Raw genomic sequence first — 12,966 nt, 5'->3', positions numbered from 1 at the left:
CTGGCTAATCCCACTGAGTGGGTGCGCGCCCTTTTATTAGAACCACCACCACCACCACCACCACCATCACCTGTGGAAGCTCGTTGTGTCCTTGGACCGCATCGAAGGTGATGTACGCTCACCGACGGCGCCCGTGCTACAGCGCCGGTACTTCGAGAGTGAACGCCGGATAGAAGGAGCCGCGGCGTAATGCTGGTCTCTCGTACCAGCCGCCACTCCAGGCACCCGTGGCTTGCGCCGGGGAGTCTGGTCATTAGCTTTTAGGCGCCATGTGTTCCTTATTGGCAGCGCCACCGGCTCGGGCCACGTGTTATTAGAGAGACGTGGGGCCGCCGAAACAGGACCAGCAAATGTGCAACCCACGGCTTCTGTGACTGCGAGCACACCTGTGAGCCCAGTCCGGATTACACGCGTGTGTGGTGCGTTCGCTACCCTCGGTGAGCTGGTACATGCGTGGACTGTGGGACGGCGCACTACTGAATCCCGCTTTTCTTTTTCTTCTTTTTCATTCGCGTTTGTCTTGTCTCTCAACGCTTTGGTTTCTTTCTTTTTCGACCCATTTGACTAGTGTTCTTAGCATAATATAATGCTTCTACGTTTCACTTCCGCGTTGTGGCCTATGTCGCCATTGACCTTGTGCACACATCTATTCGGTTAACTACTCCAACCACAATCGCCATCTCTGCCGCCCAACTTCCAACTGACCCCATAGTGCCATTGGATTCGTACAACCTGGTTCCTGAATGCCGAATGCTGATTGGTTCTGGCCAGGATGGCGTCGCCATAATTGAAGTTGTAGCGGTACTTCGTTATCCACAGCAAGTGCCCACCATCATCATCATTGGCCACTACGTCCATTGTCAGCAGCGCGTGGCCTCGACACGCACGACAAGCCACGTGCCAGAGAACACCGAGGCTGCTGCGCTGCTCAGTCGCATTCCACGGGCGCTCCCCCACTCGCGGACTCCTGCTGCCTATCGAATTTCCTCTGCAAATAAATGTAAGCCCTTCCGCACGACTACATCGGTGCCCTCATTAATTGGTGGCCATTACGTTGTCTGTATGGAGCCCCACTTCACTTGCCCTCTGCCGCCCTACCGGGCCTTCGAGCGACCCTACCCACGACCGATGTTCTTAAAAATGGAAGCACACTTCTTCATCTGCTGCATAGACTCGCAGACCGAGCACTACCTCCCTACCATCACCCAGCGTCCGGCCGACCTACGCTGTGAGCTGCTAAAACACGGTGAGCGGCCTACGTCAAGCTATAGGCTTACGTGGTGGCGCACCTCGTCTCGTGTATTTCCCCCCACAAGGACGCTGCATCGCCCCCTTTTACGGTTACCTCGCATGATGTACCGCATTATAGAATTGGAACCGTGCTGACTTGCTTGCAGCCTCCCTCACGCCATGGAGACGATGCTCCGACCCAAGAGCGAAGAGATGTTCTACCACCACCCGGCTTCTCTCAACGTCATTCTACGGGTCACTCGAAAACGGTGGCACCCAGCCACTCCACTCAAAGTGCTTCCACCATGGCACTCAGTGCAGCGACATTGCCACCCCGCAAACCGTTCTACCCTTAGAACCCCGAGGTGTGGCTTATGCAGATGGAGTGCTTTTTTGACCTGTTTCATGCCACTGCCCAGAAGGGCCGTTACTCGCTGATGTACGAGCTCCTACCATTCAGCTTGGCATCCACATTGCCGGCGCTTGGAGCCCAGCCCTACGACAAGCTCAGTGCCTTCGTCCTCGGCCGCTATGTTCGCTATTTAAAACCACCCCTTCCAGCCACTGAGCTTCCCACCTGGCCTTTGAGGGATCACCTGCCTCAAACACCCATCGTGGCGTCGGCGGTACCGCTCTGTAACAAACTGCCGGCTACTACGGCCACGCTTTGCTTCGCGGATGCCAGGCCAATAGCCTCGACAATGAAGGAGGCGGCACAGCCTAGCATTTTGTCAACCAGTGTATCTGCCCTGTTTCCCCGCAGCACTCAAACCCCGGGGTGGGCCCTGACGCAGCCTCCTTTACCACCTTTTGTGCAAGCGTTTTCTCTCAACCCAAGTGGAATTTTGGCACCCACTGTACCATTTTCGTGGACGCCGCTGGAGGCATAAGTCGAAGACCCCGCTTCGCGACGCATCTTGATCATCTCTGATGTGGCGGACGCATCGACGCCAGCTCCGCTGCAGTCGCCGCATAGTACGCTCGCGATGCACACTGTGGAACTCGTTACCGACGATGATGAAATCCCATCCTCCGACGAGTGGCTGCCCCAGTCCCGTGTGACCGGCCGTTCCGACAAAGCTTACGTCAAGCTTAAAGGTGGCTGCCCACATCGCAAGTGCCGCCCACGACGACTGGCCTATACGAGGGCGAAATGCCAAGTTAATCGTTTGCTGCGACTACGCCGACGCCCATGGTGCTTGCGATGCGTCCGTCATGGGTTCGGCCCGAGTCGTCGCCTAATTTTGGTGACATCACCAACACGCGCATGAAGCGGACCTCCTCGGCGTCACCTGCAGATTTCGCGTCAAGCACACTCATACCTCCTGCGCCGAGCTCTATCACCTGAGCTTCCACTTGGACAGCTCAGGCATGTTGCTAATAGACGGGAACACTGCACACTCATGTGGCGGGACACTACACTTACTACGCCCGCTTTTCTAGACCCGTCCCATATTCCACAATAATGTGGATACCCGCGACCGCCTGACATCGGGACAGCCGATTCATGCTCAAGATCATCCGGTACTCCACTTCCAGCCCAAGCCGCCGGAGGTTATATTGTGCACAGGAAGCTCTCATGACGACGACTTGGACTGTCAGCTGATGCTATTCTGGGACTGACCAGAATGACTGTATGATCTTAGATCGCTTTTAACTTGGACTACTTAAGGGACTCTGACCACGAACACACGTTGTACATAGCGTTCCTCACTAGTTGCTCACGTTCTTGCTTTCTTTTGTCGCGCTTCGCGCTAGGGGGGAGCCCGTAGCGGTACTTCGTCATCGACAGCAAGGGCCCACCGTCATCATCATTGGCCGCTACCTCTGTCGTCAGCAGCGCGTAGCCTCGACACGCACAACGAACCACGCGCCAGAGAACACCCAGGCTGCTGCGCTGCTCAGCCACATTCCCCGTGCGCTCCCCGGCTCGCGGACTACTGCTGTCCATTGAATTTCTTCTCCAAATAAATGTAGGCCCTGCGCACGACTACAACGCGCCCACAAAGTAATACCGTGCAATTGCGATACCTCAGTTCATTGCGGTATATGAAGTCGCCCACATTTTAACAGCCGTCAGTATCGCTCTATAGGTAAGACGTTGTGACCAACACAACTCTTTCAGCTATGATATTCTTTCAAACTGTTTTTGGTTCGTTCAACTAAATCACACTGTTCCCATCCTCCCGCAAGCAATAATAGAGCTGCTCGGGCAAGTAGAGACTGATTTATGATGACACAATTACAATATGTGGCAAATGAAAAGGTTTTGTTCAGCAAAAAATTATTTTTGTATGTTTTCTTACATTTTATGGCCACCACAGCCCACAAGAAAGAAATGCGCTACGGACTGCAGATATTTATATATTTACAAGCATGAGAATAAATCTACGTCCTCTTTGCTTTAGCCTCAACGTCCTTTTTGTATTCTTCTAAGCTTCTTGTTTCTGGCGTTGAGCCACGCTAAAACGCCGCAATGAACATCCCTATTAGAAACGTCAATTTGATGGACCCTTAGCACAATTGTAGAACTTTGGTTTCGTTCTTAGTGCCCTAGAGGGAATTTTATGTAGTGGCGTAACTTGGGACAACCTTGGCCAAACGAGTTAACGAAACTCTGCTCGAACGTACAGCCACGTCGGCACAGCAGCAGCGTTTCACAAAGGGCCGTCGATGAAGCTGAATTAGTCGTTCCGACACATTCAGCAATGTCAACATGGTTTGAGCCACTGCGCCCACAACTGCTTTGAATGACAGAGTACACCATTCATTAAAATGTGAGGTGCAGAAAGCATTTTTCTCCGTTTTACCATACACATTCTTGGAATGTGCTTTCGCAAAGGTCCAAGAGAACACAGAAAAATATTTTACTAAACTAAAAATATTATTGTTAGATTTTTGCGTGACAAAAGCCCCAGCAGAGCGGCTGATTTCAGCTTATGTGCAGGAACTGACGTTATGTCATTTTGTTACTGTACGGCAAGATGAAGGCGACACCACAGACGGCGAAGTATTTCCATTATTTAGAAGGCGGCGACAAAATAGTCCGCGCAAGCTCCGTGCCCCATACCAATTGTTGTTCGTGTACACTTTGGCCCGCAACGTTACATTCAGCAGATCTAGCGTCGCGCTTCCCGTAACAGTACAACTCCGGCCCTGTGGAATTTTTGATTGCGTACAACCCTTGTCTGTGGAGCGGACCAACCATACGGCACGTTCGGTATTGAACATATACAGAATTTTTGGAGACTTTTCCCGGCGGGCGGATTTCTGAGTGGTGGGAGATCGTTTTCAAACCGGGGCTTTCCTTCGCAAGCCACAGACCAAACATTCGACCACCTTTCCGATTGGCATGCGCAAACTTGGCAAATAGCTATAAATAGCACTTCAATAGCTCTAAAGTGGCTTTCTAGATATGCCCCTTTATTAAGCAAATGATGTTTATGAACCGAAGCTTCCGCCGTGCAAATTGAGTAATATTAAATTCACCAATCCACAATCTGAATGTCGGAAATCCAAACTGCTGTAGCCAGATGCTGAAGTCCAGTTCAGCTAAGCCAAAATTCAATGCCGACGCCCAGTAGACGCATTCAAATGAAATACTGCTTTGCGAATAAGATCATTGCGCAATTGGATAGGCAATGGTTTCATTAGCTCAGGGACAAAGGTTCAATTGTGACCTGGGGAAGCGTTTTCTTTTCTTGAGTCGTGCAGTCCCACCACCTGCTTGCAGCTCCAAGCCTCCTCACTAGTTACCCTTACACTCATTGGCCTTGCATTCTGCCTACCTCGACTTCGCCAATCGGAAATTCTTGTTAACGATCTGAATGGACCGAAGAAAAATAGAACTGCTCCGCTGTTAAAATTCGAATAGTACGTACGCAACGGGTGACAGGACTGCAGGCTTGGTTGACACAGGCTCCATTCAACCATGTGGAAGGATCCACGTGCGCGGAGGCTGACCTACTCTTTTAAGAAAATTCTCTGGACTGTGCCCGGTATTTCGCGCCTTCAGACATATTTTTCTCAGACTATCCACGGGATAGATTACCGGTAGTTGGGCGAGACGGAAAACTGCAGCTCGTTAAAATATACTATAAATATACGTTAGAGCAAGTAGGGACAAAATCTTTCATGACAATATATTATGTTCTGCAATATATTATCCCGCGCTCTGCAGCGTACTGCCTGCTCTCGGAGATATAGGTGAAAATACTTGTACCAAAAATTTTCTTCTCCTTCCACTTCATCCTCATGACGGCCCCAGCACGACACCAACCACGCTCCACTCAGACAACGCTACCCTGGTTCGCAACACTGGATGGTAGCGCGGCAGGATGGGCCAGCGTCGACAAACTCGGTGTGGTAGGTGCCTGAACATTACCCTCGTATTGCCAGACCTTGCTAACGCAGCGCTGCCGTGCGTTTTGGGTTTTGACTGTTTGTTACTAGTTTCAACTTTGTTGTAGCGAGCAGGCGAGGGTAAACTATTCCTGTTGCAGTGTCACGATGGGCAAGTTCAGAGTGCGAGATCTCCTCGAAATTTGCGATGATTTGGATCTTTATGTAGGCCCCACGAGGAGCAAAAAACATATCGTCGGGCTAATGGGTTCAGAGGAAGTTAGCACCGAGGAATCCGACGAGGATCATGAAAATATTCAAGAGAAACTAGAAATCGAATTAGCCGAAACACTACGGGAGTGAAGGTGCAAGCGACGGGAAGTACAAAGCCACCGCCAGCACGAGAAAATGCTTCAAAAGCACTCTGCGAGGAAGATGATTCTTTGCGCTAAGCGCGAAACAAACGCTGTGCGAGCATCGCGAAAAAGAAAGGAATTCGAGGAGTTGCAACAACTCGAACAATCGGGTTGCGAACTTGAACGTGATTTTTTACTTCTCGACGAAGAAATCAGTCATCTTAAAGAGAAGATCGCAAACAAGAAAAGGCTTTGCGTGTTGAGCGGCGAGGTTCCAAGCAGCGAGGAGCAACGTGCAAGCTTGGCGACGAAAGCTGTGCAGGAAAGCTTACAATGCGCAGTATTTGTTCCAATTTAAGGAAACGAGCTGGACATCTTACAGAAGAAGGCCTGCCGTCTTCAGGAGAAGCTATTTGCGTGGTGCCGTGGAGCTGTCCGGCGTGCTTACTCTCCAAGAACACGGAGTTATTCTACCAGAACATGCAGTTCTTTCTATTAGAAGATCCGCCCATACAACAGGCAGAAAGCGCAGTGTCTGAATCCGTGGCAGCTAAAAACGTAGCGAGCCGGCCGTCTCGGCAGTTCGCCAAACGCGATCTGAACCCGTAGACACGCAGAGAAGTAGCGAGCCGATTGTGTAGCCATACCACAAAGGCGAGCTAGATCTGTAGCCGCGCAGACAAGTACCGAGTTGACAGCATCAGCATATTTCGAAGCGCGAGCTAACTACGTAGAAAAGCACGGAAGTAACGAGACGGGCGCGTCGGCAGATCGCGATGCGCGACCTAAATCCGCCGGCACCTGGAGGAGTAGGGAGTGCACTGCGTCAGCGGATCGCAGAACGCGAGCCGAACTAGTAGCCGCGCTGCGAAGTAGGCAGCCTATTGCGCAGGCATGTTGGGAAGCGCGAGCTAAACCTGTAGCCACGGTGGTTATCAGGGAACCGCTTGTGTCTATACATCGCAATGTCGGTAAATCACAATAGAAAGCATAAAATCGTTAAACGTGCCAACAAAATTTCCGCACCGTGATGACAGCCCAGTTTTGGTGCCTTCGTAGGAATATTTTCCGCAGTGTACCGACGCTGAGAAGGAGACGCTTGTTGTCGAACAGGACGTGTTTGACGTGAAGCTCTCTCCACAGGAACAATTAAGGTTCGGCGGCTTCAGAAAGGCACTGGCCGCGCGCGAAGGCGACTGAAGCAGTATGTTTTGGGGTGCGGACGAAGCAACCTAGGTCACAACACATCAGTGTGGGCCTGGGCCTGGCTTTGGGGAAAGCGGAAGCTAAGCTAAGAGAAAATGTTATAAGCGGGGGTCGGAAAATGGGTGAATTGGGCCTTAACCTCTCTCGTACGGCGCGCTGACACCTTATCAGGCCCGTCAGGATTCAGCGTCTAAAGGTCCAACGAGACGGAAGATCCAACGAGACAAAAGGTCCAACAGTGGATATTCCGTGTCGTTGGATCTTTAGCGGTGCGTCAGGGGGGGGGAAGCAGGAGAGCAAGCGAAAGGAGTTCGATAGCGCGAAAGATGAGGAGGAGATTTAAATACGTAAGAGAAAGAGTTTCGAATCTGGGAGGGCGCCAACTCCGTTGCAAGTGCGCGTAGAGAGTATGCCGAGCGGAAAAGGTGCCATATAGGCGAAAAAAACCATCGGCGTCTATAGAGAGAGGTCAGGGTGTAATAGCTTGGATGGCATGTCACCAAGCGGACCTATTCCCGAGCGATTGTTTTCCGCCGAGAAACCCGGGCAAGGTGCGGACCCTCCTGATTCGTACAGCTAAGAATGTTCAGTGCGAGCAGCGGCTCAGGACAGGAAACTACGCCACCTTACTAGCATTTATAGGTCCGTGTATCCAGAACAGCAATGCCGGCTACAGTCGACAGAAGGTTGTTTACAAATCGCCTGGGATCGGTGCATTGTTCCGCAAATGCGCAGAGATTCGCAAAAGAAAGAAAAGAAAGCGACCGAGGAACAATCAGAATGAAAGCCAACGAAAAAAGGTGAACACACTCACTTTGCGGCATACAAGTCTAAGTTTGCAAAAAACCGCAAACCAAACAGCAAAACGAAAACTCAGACGTCTGCGGAAAACAAATGGGCCGCTCTCTAGCCGTGACAAAGGCAAAGGCCCAGGGTCATTCTGCCCGAAATGGCAGAAAGGGTGACTAGGTTCCGCAGGAATTTTCGGAGAGGTAGGGGGAAGGAGTTTCGGGAAGAGTGCGTTCACCGCCGACCCGTTTGTCACGGTTGGGCGTCCCATTCTTGTGGGTCCCCTTCACTTCAGGACTACCTGCCGGCGTTCTCCCAGATGCCACATGGTGTACTTGGCAAACAATGAGCTGGAGAGGTCAGCCTAAGTGGCAGCAACGTTTTGGCAAGCTGCAGCCTGAAATGTTGCTTTTGACGACGGCTTAGGATGTTTCTAGGAACCCAGACGTATCCACATCGGCTTGTGTAATTGCATGCTCTGCTCATTCAGTTTTTTCAATTTAATATTTACTAATTTTCGTAGGGCATAAATGAGTTAAGCGTCAGTTTGTTTTGTAAGCCGTTTGTAACACCTCGTGGTTGGACCTTTTGCCTTGTTTTCTGGAGAATTAGTTATTGGTCGTGATCAAACACAGCATAAGGGAAGCGTAATGTGCGTGCCAGTTTTTATTTAAAAAAACTGGCAAAAGTGTGAACAAGTGTGTGAACAAGGCTCCCGTTCGGGGTGCCGAAACGTCATTGTTTTATTTTCTCTTGTGGTCAGCGTTTTCGTTATGAGGTACTTCATTTTTTATTTTGTGTCACCCTCATGCAGTGTACGAGTTGGTTGTATATAAACACCGAAAGTGTGCCTCGTATTTACGTTCACTTTGTGGTTTGATGAATTTGCGTGTTCCAGTTTGGTTGTCTTGCGTATTGGTTACCCAAACAGAATTTTGTAGTTAGATGTAAACAAGAGAAAGTACATAGTATTGTTGATTGACGTAGCCGAGCTGTGGGAGCTAGCTATCTGTAAGTATCTTTCATATAAGTTCAGATAAGTATCTCGGGTTTTCAGTGTTGTCACAGGTTTTATTCTCTTAAGTGTGCGGACGAAATATTCTGTTTTTCAAGAAGTCGTACAATGTCATACTTTGTCTTGCTGTACCATCGTACCGTCTCGTAGTTTTGACTTTAGTTCTGTAGAAGGTGGCGAAAGGCGTTCGTTGCCTAGTTTGCCTCGTACAGCTGTTGTAGTTACGAGCTTTGACAGATGGTCATGGTCAAAAAGGGGAATCCCCTTTGAGTTCCTGTTAGGTTCTTCGCTTGTTTGCGTCATCTTTCTCAAGGAGCTCCTATAGCACATTCATAAATCCTTCGCACTGCTGCATTTATTGTATTCATGCCTGATCATGAACTTGTGCCCTGAGATGAGCGCTTCGAATTGTTTTAAGGGTTGTAACTGTTTAGCGGTGGGGTTCATTTTGGTTTGTTTGTTACCAAGGGTGCTCAGAGGGCATTTTAATAGAATAATATATGGAGGATGAGTTTCCATTAGTGTTAGTTCTTTAACGGAGCCATGAAGAGAAAACACAAGTTTGGTTCATTCGAAAGATTGCCTCGTGAGAACGATAACGACACCACTTATAACGCGAACTTCGCTCAAATAAGCTACATATTTAGGAAAAAAGGAAATGACCATGCGACCCACCAGCTCATTTTCCGCAACAGAACCTGTGATGTCACTTGGGAATGCTCTGCGATTGGCGGAGGCCGGCAAAAGCAAACGCATGTTAGGCAGGGTTTACAGTTTGCATAGCGAGCTAAATGCCCGTGAAACATACTGCACATTCTTTTTATGACAAAGAACGGTGGAGTAAACGGTTGAAGGTCCGAACGAACACGCAAGCGTGTGCGCCAATGCATACGAAACTAGCGCCGGCCGAGCTCGACATTTCGCCGTCGCGCAGACGAATTTTCGGGTTCGAGGCTCTTCGGGGCCAACGAACCGTTCCAGCACGCACAGCTGCGACCTTGCTTCGTATCGTAATCCCTTCACAGGAGGTTGGCCGTCATATCGCCAACCAGCAAAGGTAAAAATAGAAACGAGGGGAGTAAGGAACAGCAAGAAGCGACGAGATAGTGCCAGTCGTCGCGTAAGTTTCGAATGGTGTTGGCTTGCTGCTGTCGTTACGAGCTCATTTCCAGTTTACAACCACTGAAAACTTCAGTTTGTTCGAGTACTTTACAATGAAATTTTGTTGCTGCATTTTGAAATGCCCATGTAGTACGGGCAAATCGTCGAGCGAGTGCGACATCCCCGCCGGTGAGGAGATCTCCTTTCATGTGCTGCCCAACGACGAACCTAGGCGAAGCAAGTGGCTACGTTTTGTGAACTTTGCAAACGGAGGAGAAAGAGAGCTAAAGGAAGTACGAGTGTGCTCGCTTCATTTCCGAGGAAGTGATTACGGCAGGGACCCTTGCGTTAGCTCACTCCTGGGACATGCTGGCGCTCGTCACCGACTTCGTCAAATCGCTCTGGCCTTGGGGAAAAAATGCCGTAAACACCGCGCATTGACGCTCGTATCTTTCTGGTCGAAGCAGAGAGCTCGCGTGAACGGGTTTCCATGCACGACACCGGCCAACTGGCATAAGTGATACTGCTACTAAAATTGAACTATTATTAACCGCCATCAAAATACGGCACATACGTACCAGTCTATATTCGTCCGTCGGGACGGGGCTGACGAGGCAGCGGTGCCGACGGCTGGGCGTTCGTCTGTTGTGGCTATCGCGGAATGGTCGCTTTCCCGTCCACCGCGTATCCCACAACTCTTGCCGCTCGTGCACTTAGAAGCATTGAGCGTTTTAGTGGTGTGAGGTTGTTAAATGCATGCCCGAGCTCCTCGGCGAGAGTTTTGTTCTCCGGATCAGGCGATTCCATGACTAGGGCTACGGGTGCACTAGGTGTTACTAGTATTTTTAAAATGGCCGCCGTCTCGATCGACTCCCGCGTGTGGGTGCTATATGGAGTCGACATACTAAGTATCTGTTTCATGGACCGGCTCTATGACGCCATTGTACACATCACGGAATGTTCAATTTTAGCGGGAGATTTAAAATTTGGCTTAAATTGCCTTATTTCTCACTGAATAAAGCATCATTTGCTTCCGGGAAAGCGCTTGGGGTACTATGAAACACCTAATCTTTCGAATAAAACAAACTTTTGTTTTCTCTTCATGGCTCCTTTAAATGCGACATCGCCGGTATTATTCATAGAAACGATTTCTAGACCGGTCAAAATTTAATTCTTAAATTAGACGAAAAGCGTCACATGTGACCTTCAAGGGGCAGCATTGGGTATAGTACATTCACCCACTACTTCACCAGCACAGCTGCCTGTAAAATCACTGACGGCGCCTTTTCCGGCCACTGTTGTTTTCAAAATAAATGTTCCCAGCTGTTTGCCCGTGCTTGTTTTTCTCTTCTGAATACCAATATTTATCACATGTCAACATTCGGTTTGTACACTTTTGTAGGGACGTCTGTGCTTCTGAAACGTATTCCTTGTTTTACTAAATTTGGATAATAAACTATAGTTACTACGCTTGTGAACCCTTTGTAGGTTGACAAAATGGGAATAGGTTGTGTATAGAAAAGATCCGCCTACTAAGTGAGCGTTTATACAGCAATAACTCTTAGGTTCAATGAAATGTTTACATTGATATTTAAATATTTCTTCGCACAAAGGTGTACAACCTTCGAATGCCTTGAACCGCGAACCAAAGAGAATCGTCACGAATAGCAAAATTGAAACCAATCCTAACCCGTCAATTTTTTTATGTCGTCTAACAGTACTGTACACACCCTGTAAAATACAGCGTTGCGTATTTAAAGAGATAGTGGGTTGGTGTACGTTGTGCAAAGTGCGGCGTCCCTGCCAATAGGTGCCGCCTAATTCGCAAGCTATAATCGTCGATACCACCAAAAACAATTCCGCTCCTATCAACCATGTAAAGAAAACTCAATATTTTCATAAATGACATGGGGGAATCGTTTGTTGTGATATGTTATGGACATTTTTACTGAGTATTTCGAGAAATATCCGATGTTGCAGTGTTTGCTCGCGAACCTGTAATAAAACGTGAAACTTCTCCCGTTAGATATATTGGAGGTACGTTACACTTTTTCTGACCTTTTGCTCGTTCAGGTGCTCGGAGGAACAGGAAAATTTTAGATATCACTACCGCTCCGGCAGAAATATTGAAAATACTTTATATACACTAAATTTTCTACCCTTAAATTGTATTCTTTACCAGGTTGTTCCAGTAGATTCGTGAAAATAAGTATTAGGTTGGCCATAACTGTCTACACTAGCACTTCCCTGCGAAGAGCTCAAGGTGTCAAGTGCGGATAAATGTATTTTATTTTTATCCTTTACTTATTTGCAATTCTTTGTTCACTGCAGTAGAAAGGCAAGACACCTCGAGTAAGCACTCTCACACTAATATAGGAAAGGCACTTAGAATGAAACATTCCATAAAATGCACGTCAATGTGGAAAGAATATGTCGTTTCACAAAAGTACTCGATGTACGAACGTGATTGCAAGCAAATAAACATTTCGCGTCCTTAGTACTGGTGTTCTAACACTTTATTGAAGTTAAGGCAATGGATCAAGAAAGTGAGTAGAGAGAACGGGAGTCGGGGAGAATTGCGCTGGCAGTAGTAAAAGTAAATTTATGATGACATTAAAACGGTAAGTGGAGTCAAAGGATGCTAGGGGTGATAATTGATGCAGCGATACAAGTATGATTAGGGTGGACCTCAGGCTATACTTAACATAAGAGACCAATCGCACCGCGTAAAAACCCAAACAATAAAAATAAACTAGAAATGTACGTCATCCTAAGCTGCACGAGGAAAAATAGTGTTGACAAAAGGTAGTGCGGAGAAAATAGAGCAGCTTCAGAATAATGCTACACAGTGAAGAATAAAAATGTCTGTAAGTCGAAAGGGTGCAGATTCTTCCTTCGAGGTACGTCTGTCTAGTGCCATTTCTTGCA

The sequence above is a fragment of the Haemaphysalis longicornis genome, unplaced genomic scaffold (assembly GCF_048455015.1).
Source record: "Haemaphysalis longicornis isolate Haplotype H1 unplaced genomic scaffold, Haemaphysalis longicornis Haplotype H1 scaffold_16, whole genome shotgun sequence".
In the NCBI taxonomy this organism is placed as follows: domain Eukaryota; kingdom Metazoa; phylum Arthropoda; class Arachnida; order Ixodida; family Ixodidae; genus Haemaphysalis; species Haemaphysalis longicornis.
Note: the sequence above shows the minus strand (reverse complement) of the source record.